The sequence below is a fragment of the Benincasa hispida genome, chromosome 2, assembly GCF_027475165.1.
Source record: "Benincasa hispida cultivar pf3 chromosome 2, pf3_genome.v1.1, whole genome shotgun sequence".
Lineage (NCBI taxonomy): Eukaryota > Viridiplantae > Streptophyta > Magnoliopsida > Cucurbitales > Cucurbitaceae > Benincasa > Benincasa hispida.
This window is the reverse complement of record NC_143479.1, coordinates 32,374,363-32,390,517: the sequence shown is the minus strand read 5'-3', so window position 1 is coordinate 32,390,517 and position 16,155 is coordinate 32,374,363. Positions and strand designations below refer to the sequence as shown.

General features: G+C 38.1%; 1 long non-coding RNA gene and 1 pseudogene across 1 annotated transcript; one reads left to right on the top strand and one right to left on the bottom strand.

Annotated features, from left to right (window-relative positions):
* Window positions 1-5,486: 5,486 nt before the first annotated feature.
* On the top strand, window positions 5,487-15,722 carry LOC150037827 (uncharacterized; annotated as a pseudogene).
* LOC120069409 (uncharacterized) lies at window positions 11,019-14,322 on the bottom strand. The gene is made up of 2 exons (XR_016527554.1): window positions 13,830-14,322; window positions 11,019-13,503 (listed from the first exon to the last, which is right to left on the bottom strand). It is a non-coding gene; the product is annotated as an uncharacterized LOC120069409 (long non-coding RNA).
* Window positions 15,723-16,155: the final 433 nt, after the last annotated feature.

Below are 16,155 nucleotides of genomic sequence, written 5' to 3'. Positions count from 1 at the left end.
TTCAAAGTATTGATTTGGAGAAAGATATGCATTGATCAATGGTTCCAAGAGGAGGAGATGCTGTCGGACAGTGAAATCCTGAAGTAGCATCAATTTGGGACGAGAAGTTCTCCCAGACTACTTGTGCGTTTTAAGTGATTCTAAAGCCACTTGAAAGCTCTGAGAGTCTATTTTTCAAAGTATGGCTGTTAAAGGAAGAAAGCTCCAAGGAATCAGGCTGGATAGTGAAGAAAATACAGAAGGGTCGAGCTCTCGGGTAAACTTGAGCCAGTCTTGATGATTTGAGGATTCCAGCCAAACCAAAAGAAGTTCTGAGCTGATATTTTAAGGTAAGCTTACTGAGCTATTTTAGAACATGTTTGTAGGAGGAGTGTCTCAAAATAAGGAATGAAACTATGAGTAATCTAAGCTTGAAGTTGAATCTAGAATTTAGGGTTCAAAAGGGAGCCCGAGGAAACCAAGGAACTTCTAGAAAGAAAGGTTCCTATCTGATTAAGGTGAGTGGTATTTTCCTTTATGTCATAAGCATATATTTTAGAGTATGTTTATATTCTTATGTTGTGAATGAGTAATTAGAATAAGAATGAGAATATGTGATCGGGATGATCATGGGGTCAATAGAACGAGTTCCTGAGCCCGAAGCAAAACCTCACGGGATGGTTAGAGGACCGAGAGGTCTAGTTCCTGAGCCTATGGGAGGAACCTCGCATGAGATGGTCAGAGGGCCGATAGGCCTAGATTCTGAGCCCATAGGTAGGGATCTATGTGCACATAGGGAACGCAAGAGAGTAAGTGTTTATAACTGGTATCAGTTTAACTATCTACCGTGTTTGTGTAGGTAGAGTTTGAGAACAGACTCATTATAAGTAGTATCAGTTTAACTATCTACCATGTGTGTAGATATAATCTAGAAAAGATTCATTTAAGGTTGAGGTTTGAATATAACCTCGTAGTTGTGCTATGTTTGTTTTACTATGAGTTGAAATAGACTCTAGAAGTTGCTTACCAATCACTCAGCTTCTTGAAGATCATTCTTTTCATTCATGTTTTTCTTCCCAGGTAGTGAAAGGTGAGGAGTTCCAGGGTGCTGCTAAGGTCAAGGTCTGCTATGCCATAGCCACACTTTCGATTTTAAGAGTTGTTGATGTAAACTCTGTAGTTAAGTCTCGGAATTGTAGAACCGTTGTACTGTTTGTAAAAAAATGAGTTTAATTGTTACTTGTTGAATTCTTTGGAAGTATTATGGATCCTATTTGTATTATGATACAACTGTGCAACTAATATACCGTAGTTGTGTTTAAGTTATGTAGTTAATTGCATATGACATATAGCCGTACTCATTTCTGTCTAAGAAATGTGAATCCAAATTTTGTAGGAAACAACATAAGAAAGCCTACCAGCCCCTTTTCATTAATTGAGCAGCCACAATTACCTTTGCTTGAACATAGCATTCTTGTTAGTTTGCATGTTGCATTACATAGCACAGACGGAAGCTGCATGTTGAATGCAACATATTTATCCATAAATCCTTGATTAAAAGAAAATAAGTATTTCTATACAAATAAGTTTAGAACTGCTTAACAAATAACAACACAAAAAACAAGTTCTTAATTGCTGGACAACTAATGCACAAAAATAAATAGTTGAATGGATTTTTCGGAACAAGACGTGAAGCCATTGTTATTTTAAAAAGTAAACAATGAAAACATAAAAACTCCATCCGACACAATTCACACAACTGATGACTTGGAATTGGTGTGTTGTAATGTGCATGCATGATACTGTGCTACAAGCTCATGTTGCCATAAACTTGTAAACATAAAATTTTATCTTATGTCACACAATGCATGGATGAATGATTGCTCATGCACACTTTATGCAATACTACTTCTAGATGTATGCGTTATAAATGAAATGCTTGTAGTATGCTATGCGTTGTCACAAGTTTCCTTGTGTTGAAACCAAGTATAATTCCACCGCAAGAAACCAAGTATATTTATTTCTTTAGCACAGATTAATTTAATTGCTTAATTCTTACTAATTACCAAGGGATTAAGAAAACATCGTGGAGAAAGCAATTCATGGAAGAACGGAAATAGACAGAAAGATGGAGATGAAAATGATCATGACATTCAATACTAATATTTAGCGTCTAATACATGGTGTGAATGATAGACTAAGAAGGTGAATACAATTGATGATAAAGAGATAAAAACAAATACAGAAGAGTGCCAACTTCTTGACACAGATCTAGACAGTGGATTTACTTGCCGGCGAATGGATTGAATGGACAAAAGAGTTTCCCTCTCAGGCTTGCTCGTCTGGTAGAAGTGACCTTGGTATAGAGCTTCAACGGTGGGGAGTGAAAGGGTATGCCCTGAGACTCACTTCTCGGCCTTGTCTCTTAATTCTTCCCGGATCTTCTCCAATCAGGCTCTACAGACCAGTCTCTCTCTCAATATACAAATATCAAAATATGCCCGTATCAAGTATATTTTGCAATGGAATGGCCAACGCTATTTATAGGCTTAGCTTTTGACTCTCTGCAGTGTGGACCCCACTTTATTATTAAGGCAGCTCCAGAAATGGTGGAATGAATATTCCTTCTGTTATGCAATCAATCCCGTCAGAAATGCACAACGGTTAGCTGTACACGTGTCTGAATCCTCTGCAATTGCATTGCTCTTTTGCATCTTCGATCGTTGTCTGCATGCGGTGTTGTTTTTGATTATCGCATGCAATGGAAGTTAAGCTCTGGATCGACGGTCGCATGTGCCGTCATTGCGTTGATCGTCTCTTCATTATTGATTGACGGGCACAATGTGATAGAGATGCGTTGTTCTTTTTATCTTGAGCCATGAACGCATGCGGTGACTTGATTTCCTACAAAACAGAATGGAAACATCCTTTTCTACTATCACAATGGTGTCAGTGGGTGTATTTACGATAATTCATAATTCTTGCATTTCTTAGCTAATTTCTATACAATCGACGCAACTTTTCTCTCTTTTAGCAGTAATATCTAAATAAAACAGTATAAATAACTTGTATTTTTACAAGTTATCACACCCCCAAATTTATATATATGCTTGTCCTCAAGCATATCTTCTACTAAGGAAATAATTCTCAATTCCTATCCTAAATTTTGTGTCGATTGGTTGCTTCTTATGTTCCACTTAGGCAACATTACTTGACAACGCAATTTCCTTCTATCCTTGCTAATTCATAACAAAGCCCTACTTTATTCTTCTACATAACAAATTTATGCTAAAAAATACTTTTCTAGTTTTAAAAAGAATGTTTACCTCTTCTTGTAAAAACAACTTGATGCGTCCGGATGAGGTGGTCAAATCTTACATCCTTTATTAGAGACTGGTAATCATGGTCACACCCTTTGTTTTGGCTTGTTCCCACGGGTGTCATGCGAATATCCAACTATGGTTGTATGCCAATCTCAACTTTAACTCTTGAATTTCAGAGGAGTTGTCTCTTGCATTCTTTTATTTTCTTTTTCTCATTTTTCTCTTTTCATATGCATCGTTCTTGGAAACCCACCTTCGTTTTGGCTTGCTCCCATGGGTGTCATGCGAACATTCAACTACGAGCAGGTTCCTTTCACAACTAACTCTTATCAGGTTGGGAATGTTTTTGAGGTTTCCCTCGCGCTGACATTGGAGTTTTGTATGATTTTATTATTATTTTTGGAAAATTGAATGCATTTTTCTTAATGACGGCATACTCTTGATCTCATCTGCTCAGATCTTCCCCACCCCCAAATTTAGAGATGCGCAAGATCCTCATTGCGCTGTTTGGATAGAATAGACAAACACTTAGACAAAATTTCAAAAAGAAGGTTTGAGCAGAACTTTGAAAGATAAAAGGTAAAGTATCGCTAAGCTACGAATTAACTAATTGTTAGTTAGAAATTACAAAGTGTGGGAAATGTTTCTAAGTGTATGCATATTATACATCATGGTAGCGCAATGAAAAACGCAAAATGAAAGATTAAGAATATAACAAAGTTGACGAAGGACGATAAAGAAGAGGCACAGACATATAGAGAGAATTGCTACTCGGTTGTATTGAAAATTAACTAAATATACAAGTGATTTTAAATATCGCAATACAAAATTTTGTTTGCCTATACAAAGAATCAAAGAATTTAGATAAGCATAGAAAAATAATGAATTGTAGTTATCTTTTGAATTTGATCCAGACGGGTGCACGATTAAAATTAACACCGCGCTTCCATTAATGCAAATACATTTTTGCTGAAGACGGGCAACAATGTATGTACTCCCATAACACACCCCTTAACTCAACACATTTTTGGAGGACGGGCACACAGTATTTCTACCAGCGCAAGACTACCTCAACATAGTGCATTTTCGCTAAGGACAGGCAAAGAACACATACGAGCGCAACACACCCCCCTCAACGCAATGCATTTGGGTGTAATGGATGCAAAGTGTATCTGTTATCATGAAATGCACCCATCATCATGTTACATACCAATTTTTATTTTCCTTTTTTTTTTAATTCATCAATAATGCAAGTTGAAAAGACTTTGTGTTGTTCAACGTATCATCCAATCATTCACAAAAAGTTTAAGAACATCGCTACTAATGCCTACGAATTAAAGGAATTAAACATGACATGAAAATACACTAATGAATTAACTTGAAGGAAAATACATAAAGCATTAAAGGCTAATTCTAATAAGTAATAAATAACACAATTTAGAAAGCAGTAAATGAAAGCTGTAAAGAAAGCAATTAAATATAGAGATAGGGATGCTGATTGGAAGAAGTTTTCAGAATTACCGCAATAGCATCTCCCGCAAGCGGTTAATCCTGCTTGCCCAAGTCAATGGTACCCATGTGTCGATCCACATCGCCCCCGTAATAAGGCTTAATCCGTTGACCATTGACTTTAAATGCGTTGTTTCCGTCTTCAGTTGTCAGTTCCACTGCGCCGTGGGGAAAGATAGTCTTGATCCGGAATGGCCCAGACCAACAGGATTTCAACTTCCCTAGAAACAATCGAAAACGTGCGTTAAACAATAGTACCTGTTGACCTTTGATGAATGTCCGGTTGTTTATGTGGTCGTCATGCCACTTCTTAGTTCTCTCCTTATAGATCTTGGCATTTTCATAGGTGTCCCTTCGCCATTCAACCAGCTGGTTCAATTACAATTTCCAGACTTTCCCCACACTTGCTAGATCAAAGTTCAGCTTCTTGCATGCCCACATCGCCTTGTGCTCCAACTCGAGAGGCAGATGACAAGATTTTTTGAAGACCAGGGCATATGGGGACATGCCAATTGGCATTTTATAGGAAGTCCTGTATGCCCACAGCGCTTCATCGAGTTTGGGTGACGAATCCTTCCTAAAGGTACTGACTACCTTCTCCAAGATAGTTTTGATCTCTCGGTTAGAAACCTTTGCTTGCCCATTAGTCTGTGGGTGATAAGCGGTTGCAACTCTATGGCTGACGTTAAATTTAGTCAACAGTTTGGTGATTATGCAGTTGATGAAGTGGGAGCCTTCATCGTGGCATTCCATATCGGGCAAAGATATTCTTCTTGAGAATCTTCGCCACTGTGGACACATCATTCTTCGCACATGCGATGGCCTCAACCCATTTTGATACGTAATCAACCACGACCAGGATGTAATGATGACCTTCTGATGGTGGAAATGGGTCCATAAAGTCGATTTCCCATACATCTAATAATTCGACCTCCAAGATTGACGTCAAAGGTATTTCATTTCTTTTAGACATATTCCCCGTTCTCTAGCATTTATCGCACTAAGCAACATGGGCATGGACATCCTTAAACAGTGTTGGCCAGAAATAGTAACTTTATAGGACCTTTGCAGTGGTCCGCTGCCCCCCAAAGTGTCCTCCGTAAGGGGACTCGTGACAAAGCTCCAGAACATGCGTGACTTCATGCTCAGGAATGCATCGACGTAAAATGTGATCAGGTCCAAGTCGATATAGGAATGGGTCATCCCAGAAACAAAATTTGACGTCATGTCTCAGTTTCTTCTTTTGCTGGTAAATATAGTCCTCTGGTACTTGGCCGTAAACTATGAAGTTCACAATGTCCGCATACTAGGGAATATTAATGCCTACCAACATCAGCAGCTCATCGGGGAATCTTTCTTCAATGTCTCTTTCTTTCTCCTGAACCTCGCAATTTTCCAATCTTGACAGATGATCAGTGACTTGGTTCTCAGTGCCCTTCCGGTCCTTGATTTCTAGGTCAAACACTTGCAGGAGCAACACCCACCGTATCAGTCTCGGTTTCGCATCCATCTTCGTCATTAGATATTTGATCACAGAGTGATCAGTATACACCACAACATTTGTTCCGATTAAGTACTGTTGAAATTTCTCCAGTGCAAATACCACTGCTAGCATTTCCTTTTCTGTGGTTGTATAATTCTCCTGTGCATCATTCAACGTTTTACTCGCATAGTAGATAGGATGCAAAACCTTGTCCTTGCACTGACTCAAAACTGTGCCCATAGCATACCCGCTAGCATTACACATCAACGCAAATAGTTGCGTCCAACCAGGTGCAATCAGAATGGGTGCGGTGATGAGTGAATTCTTCAATGTTTGGAATGTTTCAGTGCACACATCATCAAAATCATACTCACGGTTAGCTTCAAGGAGCGCACTTAGGGGCCTTGTGATCTGGGAGAAGTTGCGAATAAATCTTCGATAGAACCCAGCATGTCTCAGAAAACTCCTAAGTGTTTTCACGTTTACTAGTGGAGGTAGCTTGAAAATTGCGTTGATTTTCGCCTAATCAACTTCCAATCCTACCTTCGATATTTTATGAACCAGTACAATTTATTCTTCAACCATAAAGTGGCATTTTTCCCAGTTTAGAACAAGATTAGTTTCCACACATCTCTTCAAGACGTTCTCAAGGTTAGATAAACAGAAGTCACAATTATTGCCGAAAACTGAAAAATCATCCATGAATACCTCGACTGACTCCTCCAAGTAATATGAAAATATCTCCATCATACATCGTTGGAAAGTACCTGGCACATTGTAGAGTCCAAACGGCATGCGACGGAATGCAAACGTGCCAAATGGGCACGTGAAGGTTGTCTTATCTTGAGCCTCCGACGCAATTGCAATTTGGTTGTACCGAGTAGCCGTCAAGAAAACAGAAGAATTCATTCCCAGCAAGCCTGTCTAACATCTGATCAATAAACGGGAGTGGGAAGTGGTCCTTTTTAGTGGCCAAATTTAACTTGCTGTAATCCATACAGATTCTCCACCCCATAGTTGTCCTTGTCGGAATTAATTCATTCTTGTCATTGGTGACGACTGTCATCCCCCCTTTCTTCGGAACACACTGCACTGGGCTCGGGTAGATGACGCTTGCATCTAGCCACTTCACTATATCTTTCTTCAAAACCTCGCTCATGGCAGGGTTCAAGCGACATTGCCTTTCTATCGATCCCGTTTTTCCATCATCCAGACGAATCTTGTGCATGCAATACGAGGGACTGATTCCTCGAATGTCTGCCAAGTTCCATCCTAAAGCCTTTGCGTTGTTCTTCAGGATCTGGATGAGTGCATCTTCCTTCTCCTTACTCAACGAGGCACATATGATAACAGGTAACGTGCTATTACCTCCTAAGTAAGCATACTTGAGGTGCACAGGCAACAGTTTCAACTCTAACACGGGTGGTTCTTCTAAGGATGGCTTAGTGTGTTGCGATGTTCGTTCAGATAACTTGAGTGGTTCAAAATTTGATTCAACTTATATTGCAGCGCAATTTTCGTCCCACATTGCGCCAATTCCAAAATCTTCTTCCTCCAACACTTCTAAGGGCCTGTGCCAAGGCTCTTCCCGCAATTCCTCAACATATTGGCAATTCCTCATATCACTTGGGTATTTCAACACATTGAGAACATTGAACTTCATTTGCTGATCGTCAACCCTGATGGTGAGTTCTTCTTTTTGTACATCGATTAGTGCTCGCCCTGTTGCAAGAAATGGGCGACCCAAGATGATAGGCACTTCTCTGTCAACTTCGTAATCTAATATGATAAAGTCTGCAGGGAAGATAAACTTATCCACTTGCACGAGTACATCCTCTAATTTGCCCTCGGGATGCGTTATCGATCTATCGGCCAACTGTGATCGCGGTTGGTCTTGCGTTGCCAATATTCAGCTTCTTGAAGATCGACAAGGGCATTAGAATTATGCTCGCCCCTAAATCGCATAGCGGGTTTTTGATCTTCTTCCCTCTTATTGAGAAGGGCAATGTAAAACTCTTAGGATCTTTCATTTTAGTGGGAATGTTGTAGTGCAATGCATTCATATGTTAACGCAACTGTTTCATTTTCCCCGATCTTTCTTTTGTTGGCAAGTATATCCTTGAGGAATTTTCATAGCGCGACATCTTTTCTAGAGCTTCTATTAAGGGAATATTGATGTGTTGTTGTCGAGAATGTCCAGGAACCTCTGAAATTGCTTACTATTATCTTTCTTCTTCAGCCTGGACGGGAAAGGTGGAGGAACCCATCGTACTTCTTGTTTAGTTGGTTCTTCGTTGAGGTTCTATGCTTGCTGTGTTGTGGTGACTGAAGGTTGCGTTGATTTAGAATTGAAGTCTTGATGAGATTCATCTCTTGTAGATGTACTTACTTCTGAACTGGTAATTTTGCCATTACTGGTTGATTGGTAATCATCGACAGTTAAATCCACTGGTCTTGTTATTGAATCTGGTACTGGTGGCATAGGGGTTGTTGTTTTACCACTTCTCAATGTCACTGCTTGACATTGCTCTTTACCTCATGGCCCCGATGCTCCTGAACTGCTAAGCAGTGTACCAGGCGCTTTATTCTTCAACTCAATCGCAAGCTGTTCAATCTGCTCTTCCAAATCTCTAAGGGAGGCAGCTTGCGATTGTCTAATTGCCTCGCTCTTTTCGATATAATGTTTCAATGACGTCTCCAGAGATGAGGTACTGCAAGAGGTATCTAATAAGAACGGTTGGTCATTGGGTGGTATACTTTGAGAATTACCTGGGCTATAGTCCGGATTAATGAAGACCAGAGGGTTGCCTCGATTCCCTTGATAACTGTTCTGATGAAAATTGTGGCTCCCCTGGTTGTGATTCTCGTCCCAACTTAAAGTTGGGTGATTCTGCCAACAAGGGTTATAGGTGTTGCCAAACGGTTCATTGTAGACAGAGTATACGGGCTGTTGATTCCATGGGCAGACTTCCACTGAATGTCCCTCTCCATATTTAACACAATTCATTGCGGCCACATGTGTCAACACATTAACTTGCGCTGAACCTTGAGAGAGATGTCTTTGTTGATTAGCCATAGTCTAAAGAAGCGAGGTCATTGTGGTCATCTATTCTACCAGTGTGCTCATTGTATCATCTGGTACAATGGCATCTTCTGCTCTCTTTGATCCAGACCTCTTTCCTCGAACTCGGTATCTAACCATTCATTTGAATGTCGCGAGATGCAATCTAGGATGCTTTTGGCTTCTGTATACGATCTGCCCATTAATCTTCCTACTGCGGAGGCATCAGCAACTGCTTGCGTTGGTTGATCTAAGCCATTGTAAAAAGTCTCCATTTTGCAATCAGGAATCCCAATATGCGGACAACTCTTCAATAATTGTCTGAAACGCACCCAGGCAGTACTCAAAGTTTCATACCCCTTTTGTTCAAAATTCAACACATCCCTCCGTTTCCTTGCGTTGACGGCTGGAGGGAAGAATCTATTCATGAATCTTTTAACCAACTGATCCTATCCGTTAATCTCATCTGGCTCTAACGACTGAGCTCACCTCTTTGCTTCATCCCGCAGTGTATACAGGAAGAGATATAATCTAAGTCCTTCTTGAGTCACACCAGGCATAGAGAATGCGCTGCATATGTCTACAAAGCTCGTCAAATGAGCATGCGGGTCTTCTCCTTGTAATCCTTTGAATTGCCCCACATTCTTAATCATCTGCAGCATAATCGGTCTTATCTCAAAGCTCACGTTCTCCTCAACCATGGGTCTTGAAATTCCGAGCGACTTGGAATTGATGTGCTATAATGTGCATGCATGATAATGCGCTACAAGCTCATGTTGCCATAAACTTGTAAACATAAAATTTTATCTTATGTCACGCAACACATGGATGAATGATTGCTCATGCACACTTTATGCCATACTACTTCTAGATGTACGTGTTATTAATGAAATGTTTGTAGTATGCTATGCGTTGTCACAAGTTTCCTTGCATTGAATCCAAGTATAATTCCACTGCAAGCTTCTCGGAGTGATCAGAGGTCGAACACAGGGATTGCTTAGTTAATGCGTTACGTTCGTGATATATGCGACCGGTTTTACAATTAATAAAGAGTGTATGTGTACAGGTATTTAAATTGCAATAAAGTAAAATTGTGCGGTAAAGTAAAGTTGCGATAATAAAATAAAGTGCGATAAAAGTAAACCTAAGCTATTATGATACAAGATGCAGAATACTGATACATGATACTGAGTTTGAAACTGACTGTGAAGATTATACAAAGGATCATGTTATACGGTGGCAAGTCTTTATGTATGAAACAGAAACAGAAAGGATAACTAGTATAAACATCGCAAGTTCATTTATTGCGTTAAAGATATAACTAAGGTTCTGCTTTCGCTTGGCGTACACCTCTCGGTGATCGGCTGCGTTCCCACATCTCCGTGGTGAAACAGGGATGAACATAATGAATGCAAGGTTGCTTCAATCTCTGGAAGTACTTCTCGCTTTAGTTAACGTATTCTTCCAGCCTTCTCTCAATAGGAGGAATGGCATCTTCACTTCTGCTCTCACAGGTGAAGATGTCGTCTAGCATGCTTTAGCTAAACATATTTATTTCTTTAGCACAGATTAATTTACTTGCTTAATTCTTATTAATTACCAAGGGATTAAGAAAACATCGTGGAGAAAGCGATTCATGGAAGAACGGAAATAGGCAGAAAGATGGAGATGAAAATGATCATGACATTCAATACTAATATTTACCGTCTGATACATGGTGTGAATGATAGACTAAGAAGGTGAATACAATTGATGATAAAGAGATCGAAACAAATACAAAAGAGTGTCAACGTCTTGACACAGATCTGGACGGTTGATTTGCTTGCTGGCAAATTGATTGAATGGATAGAAGAGCTTCCCTCTAAGGCTTGCACGTCCAGTAGAAGTGACCTTGGTACAGAGCTTAAACGGTGGGGATTGAAAGGGTTTGTCCTAAGACTAACTTCTCGGCCTTGTCTCTTAATTCTTCCCGAATCTTCTCCAATCAGGCTCTTCAGACTAGACTCTCTCTCAATATACAAATATCAAAATATGCCTGTATCAAGTATATTTTGCAATGGAATGGCCAAGGCTATTTATAGGCTCACCTTTGACTCTCTGCAGTGTGGACCCCACTTTATTGTTAAGGCAGCTCCAGAAATGGTGGAATGAATATTTCTCTGTTATGCAATCAATCCCATCAGAAATGCACAACGGTTAGCTGTACATGTGTCTAAATCCTCTGCAATTGCATTGCTCTTTTGCATCTTCGATCATTTGTCAGCATGCAGTGTTGTTTTTGATTACTGCATGCGGTGGAAGTTAAGCTCTGGATCGATTATCGCATGCACCGTCATTGCGTTGATCGTCTCTTCATTATTGGTTGACGGGCATAATGCGACGGAGATGCGTTGTTCTTTTTATCTTGAGCCATTAACGCATGTGGTGACTTGATTTCCTGTAAAACAGAATGGAAACATTCTTTTCTACCATCGCAATAGTGTCAGTGGGTGTATTTACGATAATTCATAATTCTTGCATTTCTTAGCTAATTTCCATACAATCGACGCAACTTTTCTCTCTTTTAGCCGCAATATCTAAATAAAACAGTATAAATAACTTGTATTTCTACAAGTTATCAACAACCCATACAAAGCTATTTAAAAAGCTCCCAATTATAATACTTACTTAGAATGTCCCTCAAACTCCCTATCTTAAGATCCTTTTTTTTACAAAAAAGGAACTTTTCATAAAGTAAATGAAAAGATGTGAATACTCAAAATACACCATGATAAAAACCAACGGAAAAACCACTGAAGTGAGAAATAGGAGAATTCCGAAATATTCTCCGATTTTTGTTCAACCAAAATTCTGATTAAAGAGCTTTTAGCAACATTAATCCAGAGAAAAGTCGACAATGGAGCCAATTGAAAATCCAAAAGAAGTTGCAAAACAATGGCTTTTTCAAAGTATTGGAGAAAACCCAAAGTAAGTTGAAAATTCTGAGAAGCTTGATCCAAGATATGATGAATATAGGAGCAATCAAAGAAAATATGATACCCACAAAGAACAATTAGCTTAGCACAAGCTAACCCTTCCTCCGAGCACCACCGTGTTAAACACTTCTGATTCCTTTCCAGCCACATATTCCACAAATTAGTTTACAGTATTAATTCACAGCTTCCTTGCTTTCTTTCCATTTCAATGAATACATAACAATTTTTCTTTTACAATAACTATTAGTATTCAAACCAGCTGCATGCTACAGGACAATTATCTTACCCAAGCACATTTAATTATCAAGAAAAACTCATAAAATCTTGATATCGTACACAGGTGGCCAGGCGTCGTCTGACACCAGGCCACCATAGGTTTAATCATAATCCCCTATAGTTTCTTTTACTTCTTTCACATGCCTCAGTGACACAAAGCCAATCAAGGGTGGTTGATTCCCAGATAACAATTATTTGACACTTTTACTAGTTAAATGATGTTACTCATGATAGCCCCATCAAATCCAGTAGATGGTTGATTCCACAAACTCCTATAAGGAAACCATATGAAACAAATTTTTGGCATCCACCAAACTTGACGAACATTGAGAATGATTTTAAGCCACACAACGGACATTAATCTTCAAATTGAAGCTCTTCAAACAAACAGACTAAATGAAGATCTTACCCTTTTTGAGGGAGTTCATTCCCAAATCTTTGAAAACAAATTAAATCCAGAAGGCCATCATCTTCATGCAATTTATGAACTAGAGATCGAACCAAGAAATGACCATTTCAAGAACTAATCATTTCCAAAACCAAACTCATCTCACTCTGCTCCTCTTCCTTCAAATTTCTTCTGTCATACCCCAATATTTTGTTTCTAAATCCCACACCTCCCAACTGTTTTGCATTTATCTACCACCAAGTGCCCCAAACCATTGCCAAGATAGCACAAGTAAATTAACAATTCCTTTTGTCCTTCCAGTGCGCCTAGCAGTTTTAGAAACATATTGCAATGAAACACGAAAGCAAAAAGTAAAGTATTCATAGAAGTAAAAAATGACCTAATTAAAGTTCTCTTGACATCAGCAGTAAGAAAACTCCACTCTCTAATAGCAGCATCTCGAATTGCACCAGCAGCTTGAAATCGTGCATTAGCTACCTGAGAATTTTCTGGATAAGACATCAACAGCCAAGATCAGCACTAAAACCTGAGAGATCATCTTTTGCACCATAATAGGAAAGCAAAAGATTCATGAATCTATAGTTTTTTCATAGTGCTTTGAAGAACTTGCACAGACTCAGAAAAAAAAAGGAAAAAGAAAACAAAAAGAAATAGAGGGAGGGAGGCAGGAAGATCATAAATAGAGCAAGCATACAAACATGGTCAAATCAGATATATTTTTTTTATGAAAGAACCATGAATAATTGAACAAAATTATCCTTTAAAATGGAAAATCTTCTTGTTGATTAAGAATAATATTTACAGCTACAATTACATAGAAAATTGGTTGCATCTCTAATACTCCATACGTGTACTTGATAAACCCTGTAGAGTTCATACCTAATAATTCATTAATTAATCCTTCCAACTGGACGGCCCACCAGATATTAACATATTGACAAAAAGCAGGATTTTATACACAAGACTTTAACTTCTTTTCCAACACATAAACACTATAGGAAGAGGTTTATAAACATAAAATTTCTAGTGGAACCATTCTGATCGGAACTAAAAATTAATGGAAATATTAATAGTGTTAAGAAGGAAAACTACAAGTTCGCCAAATACTTTGAGAGACATGGATTTTCACATAAACTATGTCCAGAAAACTGTCTTCTTCACCCTCCTTGCTTGCTCTATTCAAAGCCACTCTTCAATAACTAACTCCTTAACAAATGACAAATATGCCTCGGCAATCCTAAAAATATTTCTAATATTTATCTTACAAGATTCCTAACAAATCCATGATCATGACAAACTCGAAATGCATCCAAGTTAACATACAATACCTTAATGGTCAAAATTGCGGCCTATCTTCTTCATTCACGGTTTCTTCAAAAAAAAAAAAATAATAATAATAATAATAAATAAAAAAATAAAAATAAAAATTCAGACTCTCTTCTTCTCCTTCATTCATGGTCTCTTCAAAAAAAAAAAAAAACTTCAGATCTATCTCTCCTCCAAACTTTAGTTACTTTCTTCTTCTTCTTCAAATCAAAGTCTCTAAAAAACAGGGAGTGTGACATGTCCAGTTCTGTTTTTTCTTCAAAAAACAGAAAGTGTGACATACGTGCCGGTGTCCAGCCTTGTTTTTCTTAAAAAAAAAAAAAAGAAAAGAAAAGAAAAGAAAGTCCTATTTTTTTTTTGCTGCCAGCCACCAGTACTTCGCTACCACATTGGAATCTTTTTTTTGTCAAAAAAAACAAAGGCTTCAAAACAGAGAAGAAAATTCTACAAAACAGCAGCCGTCATCAAAATTCAGGTACATCTTGGCTCCCAAATCCTAACTTTTTGTGAGCAATTTCTTAAGGTAGTTACTAATCAAGTTAAGTTTCTAATAATTAGATAGGACAGTATAAGAAAGGATCCGGCATGGAAATATGCAAAATTGCAAAATGATAAAGATGTTAATACATTAGTGTGTGGATTTTATTTAAAAGTAACAAAAGGAGGAGTTTTTAGAATGAAACAACACCTTTTTGGTGGTTATAGAAATGCTACGACACGTAGAAAATGTCTAGATCATGTGAAGGAAGAGATAAAAGAGTATATGTAAGAAAAAGAAGATTAAAGATGAAAGAAATTTGATTGTAGACATTGATGTGGAAAACTATGGTATTGAAGACGAGGACGAAGATGAAGTGTGCATGAGTAATTCGAATAAAAGAGTGGCACCGGCTTCAAAAAAGCCAAGACAAAAGGTCTAATGGATGCATATTTTACACCGAACCCAGAAAATGTGGTGAAAAATAGAAAGAATGACAAAGAAAAGGGAAAACAGATTATGATGAATGAGGCATACAAAAAGGAAATGAGGGGGCACACCATCCAAAGAATTGCTTGATGATTTTATGATGCGGGAATACCTCTCAATACAAAAAGGAATTAGAAGCCACAAATGAGTTGATGAAAAACCATAAGGTAGAGTGGGCCAAAGTTGGATGTACTATTATGGCTGATGGATGGACAGATAGAAGAGATAGGACATTAATTAACTTTTTAGTTAATAGTCCTAAAGGTACCATGTTTGTTGAGTCTATCGATGCTTCATCTTATGTGAAGGATGGAAAGAAAATGTTTAAGTAACTCGACAATTTTGTAGAACGCATTGGAGAAAGCCAATGTCACACAAGTTGTTATAGACTTCAGTAAATGTCATGGCACGTAAGAATGCAGTACTAACTCTTTCTTAAATTTGTTAGTCTTACCTTACGTTTGTTCTTACACATTTAAAAGGCCTAAATATGTTATTATTTTACTTTGTTAGTACTTAATAGGGATAGGACTTTGATAATTACATGAAGTTTCAGTAAAATCACTTAGGAGTTGTTTGGGATACGGAGTTGAGATAGGATGTCTGGAGTTCATATGTCTGTAGAATTCATCTATCTGTGGAGTTCATATGTCTGTGTTTGGGGTGCAGAGTTCATATATCTAGGTATCAGCTGATGCAGTTTTTTTAAACTCTTTTATTCAATAATATACTTTTATGATTACTATTTTTGTTTTGAAATTTTTTTATTCAATAATTCTACACATATTTGTTTGAATAAAATATGGATTTCAATTTTTCTTTAATTTTTAAAATTTTTCTTTCTTTC